Here is a 12,815-nt window from a genome sequence, read left to right on the forward strand (position 1 = left end):
AATGCCAGGAGAGGTATGACCCTAAACTCAAAAAAAGTGAAAAACGTTAATTGACTCAAAAATCGTTTTGATGATATGTAGAATTATCTTCATATTCTAAATTCCCTATAAGTAGTGAAAATTAGACAGGAACCAGATTTCTAAAATTGGTGAGCATTTTTTGAACTCTCAAAAGTATATTCATTACCAATTTTACCAATACAGCAAAATAATAAGATCAGGATTAAAATTCTAAATAATTTGAAAATTCTACTAATGATTTTCTATTAGGAAATAATTTTATGTCAGGGACTTCCTCAGCAGTCCATTTACTGCTAAGGTCTCTGCACTTCCAATGCAGGGGGCATGGGTTTGATCCTTAGTCTGGGAACTAAGGTCCCACATGCCATGCAACATGGCCAATAATTTTTTTAATTTTCCTTTTAAAATAATATGCATTTATTTGGCTACATCAGGTATTAGTTGTGGCACATGGGATCCTTCACTGCGGCACACAGACTCTCTAGTTGTAGCATGTGGACTTAGTTGCACTGCAGCATGTGGGATCCTAGTTCCCTGACCTGGGATCAAATCCACATCCCCTGCATTATAAGGCAGACTCTTAACCACTGGACCAATTTTTTTGAAAAATTGTATTTAATTTATTTTCCTTCTTCATCAAATTTCTCCGTTGTTGTCTCATTAAGTCAAATTTCTCCGTTGTTGTCTGCTGTAGTCACCACCCTTTCACTAGTGCATGGATGAGTGTCTGGCCTTCCTAAGTGGAGGCAGAATGACATGCCACACTTAAGGACAGAAGCACTGGAGTCAGGCTGCCTCTTTTCAAATCCAGGCTCTATTACTCATCTGGGGTTGACAATGGGCAGATAGGGCTTCCCTGGTGGCTCAGACATTAAAGAATCTGCCTGCAGTGCAGGAGACCCAGTTCAGTTCCTGGGTTGGGAAGATCCCCTGGAGAAGGAAATGGCAACCCACTCCAGTATTCTTGCCTGGAGAATCGCATGGACAGAGGAGCCTGGCAGGCTACCGTCCATGGGGTTGCAGAATAAGACACGATTGAGCAACTCACACACACACACACACACACACACACACACACAATGGGCAGATTATTTATTCAAGTATCTGTTTCATGATCTGCAAAACACAGATGACACTAACACCTCCCTCACAGCGTCACTGTGAAGGTTAAACAAAGTGATCTACAGAAAATGCCAAGCACTACTGTTATGACAATAACTGCCCAGTAAATGACAGCATTTTTATTTTATTATTATCATTTCTATACCTTTCTGTTAAACCTATGATAATTTCCATAAAACAGGTAAAAATAAAACCGAGTCATGTAATTTAGAAAACTTTGTGAAATTCTAAAAGTTTGTCTTTCAGGTGGAAATTACCTTACGGAAAAACATCTTGTTTTTGTACTTGCTCTGCATAAAGTCGAAGGATATCAGACGACTGGCCAGAGAAGAGCATAGCATTGACCTTCATTGACCAAGACTGAAGGATTAAAAAGTTGAAAACGTGTATCTGTAGATGACTCAGGCCATCATCAGCAACAATCAGAAAATACGGACAACTGTCTTCCAGGAAAGTGATCCACTCTTGTGACAAGCACCCAGAAAAGGTTGTTCAAACATCAATGTGGGTATTATGCTGAAGAGGGAGGATTAATGCCATCCTCAGAGCAAGAAGTTCCGGAAGTTGAAATATGCATGCTCAGCATCCTGGGAGGATGGATAGATAATTGTGAAATCATCATTTTGTTCTCTACTAGCTTCACTGGTTAACATATACCATGGAAGCCTTTAAAGGAACAAGTTCCAGCACAGTCATGTTCTGATTCACAGTCAGGAAATAGACCCTTGACTATCATTTCGCAAATACATCCACAAACCCCAATTTGGGTTTGAATACACGTGTCTCCTTTAACTCAGAATTTACCACACTTTCCCTTCCCACTCTAATTGTTTTCCTCTCCAATCACACTTCATAAAGACAAAGGAAAGAAAAATACTAAAACCAAATGGTGGCTACAAATCATCCACAAGGAAAGATAGGGTGGATCGCTCTGTAGGGATGGTCTCAGGTCATCCGGAAGTAGCACTGGTTTTGATCAAAGACCACAGCTTGTGCACTGCTTGCAAGCAGTCAGCAATGTTCAAACACTTAAAATAATGTAGATCACAAAACAACTGGACAGGCATGCACTGAAACCTTTAGGGGTAGAATGAGGAGGAGGTGGTATTATACACATATGAACTTGAAACTGCTAAAATTTCACTAGCCAAGTATCTTCCCTTGGAGGTATTTACTGCAGAGCAAATAAGAACAGAGCAACGCTAGCAAGTTTGGCCTTCCTCTGGGCTCAAACTGCTGAGTTTTGAAGACAGAGATGGATTTATTTGGAGTTGGGAGGCTAGACTGGAGACCAGCTTGGCCGCCCTCCCCCAGGGTCCTGTATGTCCTCACAGGAAAGCTCCAGTAGGTCAGAAAGAGAGAAACAAACATCAAATAATATCGCTTACACATAAAATCTAGAAAAATGATAGAGATGATCTTATTTGCAAAGTAGAAATTGAGACATAGACATAGAGAACAAATGTATGGACACCAAGAGGCAAAAAGGGAGTGGGAGGAGCTGGGAGATTAGGACTGACATTTATACCCTCTTGATACCAAGTATAAAATAGATGACTAATGAGAACCTATTGCATAGCTCAGGGAGCTCTACTCAGTGCTCTTTGGTGACCTAAATGGGAAGGAAATCCTAAAAAGAGGGCATATATGTATATGTGTGGCTGATTCACTTTCAGTCCACTTCAGTCGCTCAGTCGTGTCCGATTCTTTGCGACCCCATGAATTGCAGCACGCCAGGCCTCTCTGTCCATCACCAACTCCCAGAGTCCACCCAAACCCATGTCCATCGAGTCGGTTATGCCATCCAACCATCTCATCCTCTGTCGTCCCCTTCTCCTCCCACCCCCAATCCTACCCAGCATTAGGGTCTTTTCCAATGAGTCAACCCTTCGCATGAGGTGGCCAAAGTATTGGAGTTTCAGCTTCAACATCAGACCTTCCAATGAACACCCAGGATTGATCTCCTTTAGGATGGATTGATTGTATCTCCTTGCAGTCCAAGGGACTCTCAAGAGTCTTCTCCAACACCACAGTTCAAAAGCATCAATTCTTCGGCGCTCAGCTTTCTTCACCGTCCAACTCTCACATCCATACATGACCACTGGAAAAACCATAGCCTTGACTAGATGGACTTTCGTTGGCAAAGTAATGTGTCTGCTTTTAAATATGCTATCCAGGTTGGCCATAACCTTCCTTCCAAGGAGTAAGCGTCTTTTAATCTCATGGCTGCAATCACCATCAGCGGTGATTCTGGAGCCCCCAAAAAATAAAGTCTGACACTGTTTCCACTGTTTCCCCATCTATTTCCCATGAAGTGATGGGACCAGATGCCATGATCTTAGTTTTCTGAACGTTGAGCTTTAAGCCAACTTTTTCACTCTCCTCTTTCACCTTCATCAAGATGCTCTTTAGTTCTTCTTCACTTTCTGCCATAAGGGTGGTGTCATCCACATATCTGAGGTTATTGATATTTCTCCTGGCAATCTTGATTCCAGCTTGTGTTTCTTCCAGCCCAGCGTTTCTCATGATGTACTCTGCATATAAGTTAAATAAGCAGGGTGACAATATACAGGCTTCACGTACTCCTTTTCCTATTTGGAACCAGTCTGTTGTTCCATGTGCAGTTCTAACTGTTGCTTCCTGACCTGCATACAGGTTTCTCAAGAGACAGGTCAGATGGTCTGGTATTCCCATCTCTTTCAGAATTTTCCACAGTTTATTGTGGTCCACACAGTCAAAGGCTTTGGCAAAGTCAATAAAGCAGAAATCGATGTTTTTCTGGAACTCTCTTGCTTTTTCGATGATCCAGCGGATATTGGCAATTTGATCTCTGGTTCCTCTGCCTTTTCTAAAACCACCTTGAATTCACTTTGCTGCACAGCAAAAACTAACAATATTGCAAAGCAATTATACTCCAATAAAAATGGATAATAATAAATAGATAAATATGAATGTTCTATATCCTCAATTAAAATACAGAGATTGTCATCATAGATAAAAGTGCAAAAGCAAAAAAAATACAAAAAACCCTCAACTCTTAGTCATTTCTGAATCCTGGGATTATGGGCAATAACTTTTTCTGCTATCTCCTCTAAATTTTCTAAATTTTCATTGATCTATTTCTCTTTGAAAAAAGAAAAAATAGACTACTTACAAAACAATGTCACCTTAGGTTTTAGTTCTCAAATCACGGAAAAGAACCCCACTGTTGCATGTTACCTTGAAGAAAATGATGGCAAACTGTCCTCCTTAACTAATTAGACTCATGAGGTAGCATTCAGTCAGGTAGAAGTACAGGTCTTGTCCAAACCACCATGAAGGCATGACTATCTCTAAGCCCCCCATGTGTCTACACAGGTACTCTTTTCCCTCCTAACAGACACTTTACTAGTTTCACTACTTCCCATCTCTATGAGGAAATTCACCTCTACACAGCCGACAGGCCACACCTGGTCCCTGGTCCCTGGGGGTGTAATGGCTTGGATTCAGCACTCTCCCTGCACTGACTGACCACAGGCTCTGGTGGGGGAGCGAAACCCTGTTCTGAGCCACTGCGGGCCGAGGCCCACTGAGATCAGCAGCCTGGGGAGCCCATGCTGCTGGCCGTCAGGAGGGGGACAGGCCACAGTTTAAGGAGTCTGGCGTCTCTCTACAAGCTGGCGAAGCAAGGAAATGGATCCTCCTGGAGAGCCTCTGGGGACCAGCACTCCTGCACCTTGACTGTAGCCCCGTGGGACTGACCTGCAGAATTGTAAGGAAAAGCATGGGTGCTGTTTCAAACCACTAAGTCTGTTGTACTTTATTCCAATATTGTAAACTAATATGGTCAGAAAGTGATAACGTATTTGTCAGCAGCAGAAATATGGACTTTGTGTTATAATAAGAGGTAGCATTAGCCAAAGCCACTGTGTGTTCAAAATATGCTGACCTCTTTACATTTATTCCCACAGTAACCTTCATAACAATGCCATGAGATATGCACTATTATTTTTATCATTTCACAAATGAGAGAAATAAAACTTAGAGGGGTAACACAGCAGTAAATGGCACCAAGATCCAATACCAAGATGCCAACACCAATGGCACCAAGATCCAAGGGTGAGCTCCAAGATCAGGCCTACAGGTGTGCCCACAGTTTTCTCTGTGACCTGATCCTACCTTCAAGCTCCACAACTGAGAGCCTTTCACTGATGGACAACTGATTTCATTCTGGTTTCTCCTTCGGTTCACTTGTTGAGATGGGAAGTGTTTTGGTACATGTGGTATTTTGTGGTTGTTTAGGGTTTTTAATGAGTTGAGAATGTGAAACCTCAGCAACCCCTGACCCAGTCCTTCCCCTCTTCCACCCAACATATTTCAACAGCACCGGAAGCTCTAGTCTCGCTCTCCACTTCAACAACCTACTCCCGTGACCACACCTGGACCCTGTCCAGCATGTCAACAATCACAAACCCCTCTCTGTGTGTCAGCCCCTCCCTCCAGCTGCCTCCCCTGGGGACCTCCCAGAAGTGTGTCCTGTTGGGTGAGCTCTGAGGCAGCACCTCTCCAGTCCGCTGCTGGCTCCCCTCCATACCTTGCCTGCAGCTGACGATCTGGATCCACTTTCCCCAGTGTTCTGTCTGGACACAGGGGAAGCTTACCCTGCTCGTGTCCCATCAAACTGTTTGTAGACATAGCTGATGCATTTCCCACAAGACTTCTGCATGTTCTACAATGATGGTAGAACTGATGGTACAACTCCACAGCCCTTGACATTCTTCTGCAGCCCTTTCTGATGACAGGACATCTCTGTTTTCAGTTCTCTCTCAACTTTGTGATGAACGCACACCCTCTCGGTCTTAGAGCCTGAGAAGACACCAGGCACCAACAGACCCAACACTAGCCCCCTACGATGGGACCAGGTACCACCTCAAACTTCCCAGTTCCTTCTTCCTCAGCCAGTTGTACTCCCCCTTTGACCCTGTCAACTGGAAGCCGCTGCTGTTCATTCCACTAGCAGACTCAGGTCAGTTTCATTGAAAACACCACCAAGATTCATCTCCTGCGGCACTCCCTCCCTTCTCTTTTTGGCACGGCTCCCCCTTGTGGTCTACACACATTGTCTGCACCTCCTCCCCTTCCTCTGAGTCCTTGGGACCCTTTAGTCCTTGGCACTGCTCTTCAAACACCAGTGATGCTTCAGTGATAGAGAAATCCAGACGATGCTCCCCTGGCCCACAGTGCGCTGGCTTCTCTCTGAAACACGTGGAAGATTTCTGCCAGGCTCTTCTTTCCTAAGAGCTTCTTCTCCCTGGGTTTCAGTTACAGTATTCTTCTTTAGATCTATTTCTCTTCCTCTCTTCTCTCGGGATTAGTGTCATCACTGCTCAAATTAGAAGCGTGAAGATCATTGAGCATCTTCACTCAAATCCCAGTGAACCTGAGCTCCTAGCACCAAGAGAATCTGGCACTTCTTGCTCCCGTTTTCCACAGACTGGCGCGAGCATCACCACGCTCACCTGGATGGCTGAAACAAGTGCTTCCCTGCCAGACTGCTGGCGGCCTCTCCACCCCATTTCCACCTGCTGCCTGGGCCACCAGTGAGTGTGTAAGGTGGAGGCTGACTGACCCTGTTGAACACACTCCAATGCTTTCTCTTGCTTCTGAATTAAGTCGACCTCATTAGTGCTTCCTTTCTGGGACCTGCCAACCATTTGATAAGCCTCCTTCCACTGATGAATCTAAAAAAGAGTGAATATATGTGTATGTAAAACTGATTCACTTTGTTGTACATTTGAAATACACAACCACACAACACTGTAAATCAACTCTATTCCAATAAAAAAAATTTTTAATTTTCTGCTCAGTTCTTTGGGACTTCATTCTATTTTGAAAGGTCCCAAGTATGTGTAAAATATCAGTAAGATGTGTATGCTTTCCTCCTACTCATCCGTCTTATGTCAGTTTAATGCTTAGACTCAGCCACACACCCTAAGAGACCAGAGGAGGTCTGTCCTCCTCTACAGCTTCCCAGGTGGCTCAGTGGTAAAGAACCTGCCTGTCAATGCAGGAGACACAAGAGATGCAGGTTCAGTCCCTGGGTTGGGAAGATCCTCTGGAGGAGAGCATGATAACCCACTTCAATATTCTTGTCTGGAGAATTCCATGGACAGAGGAGCCTGGCAGGCTACAGTCCACGGGATCGCAAAGAGTCAGACACAACTGAGCACACACAGGGTACACATGGGATTTTAGGTCTTACAATACTTTGACATCCTTGTAAACCTTAGTGATGACTCATATCTTTAGGGAGGATGACAAATGCTCCTCAGGAAGCAAAGTAGGCCCCTGACCAGATGGGACAGGGTCAGGTGGGGAAGTGGCCACTGGAAACAAGAACCTCAGAGGTTCCCATCCTCATGGCCACTAAAAGTGGTTGGGGTGTCTGAGTGGTGGGGGTGGGAATGTTGGGGGAAGTGCAGTCCCCAGGGGCAGAAAGTTCACTTGATTGGTGCCTGTAGTAATGGTGACACTCACAGGAGGTGGGAAGGTGGCATGTGGTACTGTTTAACTTCAACCAGAGCTCTGGAAAAGTGCCTTGGCTTCTAAACTGAACCAATTAGATCGGCTGCCGGGGGTGTATGTGGAAGGCAGGTGCCCCAAGCACTCCCTTCATGCCTAGCAATGTCTTCTGAGATGGGACAGGAGTCCTTGCTGTGGGTGACATCTGGATGACATCTAGGACTCCCAGGGGGATGAGGCATGTCCCAGGAGGGCTGTCTGGGGGTTAGCAGATGTAGACAAGTCTGCTACTGGCTCTCTGTTTGGGTACCTGTAAAGCAAAGATCTCTGGAGTCCTTCAACCCAAAGGGAGGGGCTTCCAGGCCAGGGGCAGGCACACATGGAGATGCCCAGACAGGGCCCCTGGTCGGCCAGCCTCGGGGCTGAGACCGCTGCCTGAAGGGCAGCCAGCTGTTCAGCCTTGGCCCCCTTCCCCTGCCAGGACACTTGGTTTGAGAGATGGGAGAGTAGCCCCAAATCCCTGAGTTCCTGCACACACACTGGTGGTAACTCCATCTATAGAATCTGCCAACTCCCATTTCTGTTCACTCAGGTGATCTCTGGGTGTCCCCAGGCAGCTGAATGGTCTGGGATCGGGGTACCTCCTCCAACTCCCCAGCATCTGGCCTGGACTGAGGGCAGGGGGCAGAGAGGACAAGTCCTGCTCGAGGGTGGGACCTGCCGGGGCCCCAGGTTCAGCCCCACACCCCCGCCCTCCACAAGAGGCCTGGTCCCAGTTCCACACTGTGGGGTGCTGATATCACCAACTGAATTGGGGAGGGCAGAGTCCAGAGGGTCACAGGCTCAGGGTCATGGGCACCTCTTTTCCGGGATCCTGAGTGCAGGGCTGAGGAAGGCAGCACTTGAGGTCACAAGCCTGGGGGTGCCCGTGGCCACCGCAGGTAGTCAGGTACTGAGGAGTCACGAGAGGAGGCCGCATCAGCGCAGGAGTGGGGGAGGGCACCTCTGGAATGCGCACAGAGCTCAGTGGGGGCAAGTTTTACAGCGTGTGGTGCAGGGGCCCCCATGAGACAGTGACTTGCAAGTCACACCATCAGTCAGGTGAAATGAGTGGATGCAGATCGTGTTGTCCCCAGAACCCAAACAGGACTAAAAGCCGTCAGCGTTGTGTCCACACGTTGGATGGGGGCCGGTCACCAGGTCTCTGCACTCCTAGTCGGCAGTGGGGCCCTCAGCTTACCAATCAGATCCTGAGCCCCCCTCTAGGGTGGCGGGCCGTCACTGTCTGTCTGTGCAGCATCCACCCCCAACACGCATTGGGCGCTTTGTCAACATCCGTGAGTCCAAGATGAGCACTTCAGTGAAAGAAGGGGTCTCCTCAGATGATACCATCAGTGCTGTCACACCTGTGCCCCTGGAGAAAGGTGACACGGCTAAGACGTCACCTACAAAGCATGTGCACATTCCAGGCGGCTGCCCCCCTCCCCAGGGATCCAGGCAGACAAACGTCCTGGCCCTTCAGAGATGGGACACTGCAGACTTCAGAGGGGCCGTGGAAACAGGCACAGAACAGAACAGCTGTGCATTTCTGTGACAGTCATGCACCAGCTGCCGTTGGATGGAGTGACGGGGGGTGTGGGCTTCCTGGAGCCACGAAGGGAGTGGATCCACCGTGGGGGCAGGGGGCACTCTCAGGCTGAGAACACACCAAGATGGGCTGGTGCCTGGAAAGCCAGTGAGGACTACCACCCCTTCATTCATTAGGTCAATGATGGTGCAGCGGTAAAGAATGCACCTGCCAAGCAGGAGATGTAGGTTCAATCCCTGGATCGGGAAGATCCCCTGGAGAAGGAAATGCCAACCCACTCCAGTATTCTTCCCTGGAGAATCCCATGGACAGAGGAGCCTGGTGGGCTACAGTCCATGGGGTCGCAAAGAGTCCAACACAACTGAGCGCGCACACACATGTACATGATTCAGTTCATGAAAATTATTTGTCAAGAGTGCAGCAGTTGAATATATGCTGTTTCACTTTTTACTTTTTTTTCTGATTATGCTGTGATTATTATTTTAGGAGTTTACCTAACATGTGGCTTTCTAAGGAATCTCAAGACTTACTTTTTCAGATGTAATTGAATTTTTTTGATCTTGCCAGGAAGCATGTGGCATTTTAGTTCCTTGAATAGGGATTGAACTTGTACCTGTTGCAACAGAAGCTCAGAGTCTTAACCACTGGACCCTCAGGGAGTCCCACGATGAATTTTTTTTTTTAACACCAAGATAGTCTCATGCTTTCTTAACATCAAAAAGTCAACACTTTTTATTACCAACAGAGTTCTTCTCTACTGAATCTGTTTTGGTTTGAATTGTGTAATAATAACCACAGTATTAAATATACAAATCATAAATAAACAATGGACTTAATCAATTTTTCTGTATCCCTATGGAAAAGTGTCAGCAATAATATACTGACCTCTTCATCATGAAGAAACACATAAAACATTTAAATACAATCACAGGTTTTAGTAGAAAGTGAAGATGAGCCCCGAGGTGTGTGACATTTCTGACACAGGCTTCTCCAACACCTGCTTGTCAGTCCATCAGAGGAAAACTTGGGGCTGAAGACCTGCCAGCTCCCTGCAGATTCCTTCCCAGAATAGCAGGCGCTGAGCAAAGAGCGTGTCCAGCCACAGCGAGCCAGGGCAGACCCGGGGTTTCTGTGGCACAGCAACTGGCCTCCACGCTGGCCTTTTTTCAGCGTCTAAATCGTTCTCTGCTCTGACAGCCGCTTTCCCCCTTTGACACATTCTTCCTTCCTGTTTGCTTTCCCAGGGGAGTCCCAGCCACATGATCCAGAGCAGGCTCTGTGGGGAGCTGCCCCTGAAGCTGTGGGCAGCTGTCCCCATGTCCCCACTTGTTGCAGCAAATGCTCCCCAGGCAAGTCTGATGCTCCCCACCCTATGTCTCCCCAAGACAGAGAAAACAAGAACTCTGGGAGAAGCAGAGGCTGTCAGCTGGGATGAGGCTGTGAAGTCTCAAAGCCACTATTAGACGTCAAATTATCCTGGCAGATCTGCCTTCCCCTCTAATGGAGAAAAAAGCCAAACTATCTCTTCCCATCAAGGCTTTACTTCCTTTTATATCAACTCAACTTAAAACAGTGCAGTCTGCCACCATAAAAAAAAAAAAAAAAGATGCTGTGGGCCTCCCTGTTGATGCAGTGGATAAGAATCTGCCTGCCAATGCAGAGGACACAGGTTCCACCCTTGATCCAGGAAGATTCCACATACCGCGGAACAACTAAGCCTGTGCTGCACAACTCTTGAGCCTGTGCTCCAGAGCCCGGGAGCCGCAGCAACTGAAACCCCAGTGCCCTGGAGCCTGTGCTCACAACGAGGGAACCACCATACTGAGAAGCCGTGCACAGCTAGAGAGGAGCCCCAGCTCACTACCAACTGGAGAAAAGCCGGCACAGCAATGAAGATCCGGCACGGTAAAAAATAAATAGATAAATTTTAAAAGATGCTGCATTTTAAATAATGCATTCATAGTGTAAACACAAATGATTATTATTTCTTTTCATTATCATTCTACAGAGAGTTTTTCCTATGCAATTAGAAACATTTCATTCACATCACTTTCTATGACCACTTTAAACTCCATGAATTAACTTGGCCAGTCCATACCCTGGAGATCTAGGCTGTTACTGACTGTTTGCTACTACAAATACTGTTGTACAGACCATGGCATCACACATGTCCTCAAAGAAGAGGAGGAGAGAATGAGTGGATCAAAGTATGCTGTAAAGTGTGAGCATTTAAAGTGTGCAGATGCTAATCCACTTAAAAATGGACTAAAGATCTGCCAGTTCACAGATGAGAGCTGACCCTGAGTAGAGGACGCTTCAACTTCCCTGGTGGCTCAGATGGTAAAGCGTCTGTCTACAATGCAGGAGACCCAGGTTCGATCACTGGGTCGGGAAGATCCCACGGAGAAGGAAATGGCAACCCATTCCAGTACTATTGCCTAGAAAATACCATGGATGGAGGAGCCTGGTAGGCTACAGTCCATGGGGTCACAAAGAGTTGGACACAACCGAGCGACTTCACTTTCTTTTATTTAAAGTCAGTGAGGGTCATTTAATGCTCTGGATAAAAACACATGAGGTTTGAGGCTGCTGCTCTAAGCTTCTAAATTTGAGAGTAGTTTCTTATACAGCAATACATACTGATACATATTTTGATCTGGGATTTTGGAAGTGGAGGACATAAGTGTTGCTGGACAAGCAAGGGGTAGACAATGAACAGAGGTGAAAAGCAACAGAGGTAAGAAGGTAAAATCACAGATAGGAAGCAAGACTCCAGGGTGTGGAATTGACAGACAAGTGGGTGCTGGTGTCATCCAGGATTATGGCAGGACTTGGGGTGAAGAAGAAAGCCAAGAGCCCAGATAGGTTCAAGGTCTTGATTCAACAAGGTGGGTGGAGGAGAGTCAACTCCAATGACCAGCACATGAAAGAGCAGGGCTTTTTATGAAGAAGCAATTGCGTCGAGGCTGAACTGGGGACCCAGGACAGGCCACTGACTCCCCTCCTCATCTCCCAGCCTCAGATGCACGTAGAATGGGCTGCGGTGGTAAATGGGAAGTGCGTGGGACTCTCTTTCACAACGTCCGCTCAGTTAGGCACAGCAAGGCCAGAAGCAGACTGAGAGGAGAGACCAGAAAGAGTCCAGCAGCTCTGTCACTTGAGTTCCAGGGGGAGAGCAGACCATGCAGGGCCACTCAGAAGAAGCACTGGGGTCAGGCAGGGGGCAGAGGAGAGGGGAACAGCAGGTGGTGCCTGGTCTGTGGTTTCCATGCAAAGGAGCTGGTGAGGCAGGGTGAGCAGCCTAGTACAGGCTCCAAATAAATCCCACCAGGGGGGTGATAAGGGCAGGTGCATGGTGGCCTGGAGCTCTATATGGGAGGTGGTTGGGGTGTGGGCTTGAGGCACTGGACAAGAAAGGGAAACTAGCAGCTCCTAGTAAGGGCCTCAGAACTGGTCAAATTAATGTGTTACAAACTGTACTACACTCCCCATGGCCATGGCTGCTGTGGTGGGCCACGCAGTCACTCCAGGGGCCAGCCCCCCCGCCTGCACAGCCTCATCACAACAGAAGGACACGCAGCCC

The 12,815-nt window shown here is 47.1% G+C and overlaps 2 pseudogenes across 1 annotated transcript in view; both read right to left on the bottom strand.

Annotated features, from left to right (window-relative positions):
• Positions 1–12,815, bottom strand: part of LOC145515940 (putative ATP-dependent RNA helicase DDX60) — a 90,811-nt pseudogene that overhangs the window by 28,955 nt on the left and 49,041 nt on the right. The window contains exons 2-3 of the transcript XR_014061145.1: positions 8,885–9,058; positions 6,752–6,863 (exon numbers count right to left, since the gene is read on the bottom strand). The product of XR_014061145.1 is annotated as a putative ATP-dependent RNA helicase DDX60 (transcript). The remainder of the gene's footprint in view (positions 1–6,751; positions 6,864–8,884; positions 9,059–12,815) is intronic.
• Positions 1–12,815, bottom strand: part of LOC145515956 (putative ATP-dependent RNA helicase DDX60-like) — a 47,174-nt pseudogene that overhangs the window by 6,284 nt on the left and 28,075 nt on the right.

The sequence above is a fragment of the Giraffa tippelskirchi genome, chromosome 1 (assembly GCF_054371585.1).
Source record: "Giraffa tippelskirchi isolate mGirTip1 chromosome 1, T2T-mGirTip1v1.2.pri, whole genome shotgun sequence".
Classification (NCBI taxonomy): domain Eukaryota; kingdom Metazoa; phylum Chordata; class Mammalia; order Artiodactyla; family Giraffidae; genus Giraffa; species Giraffa tippelskirchi.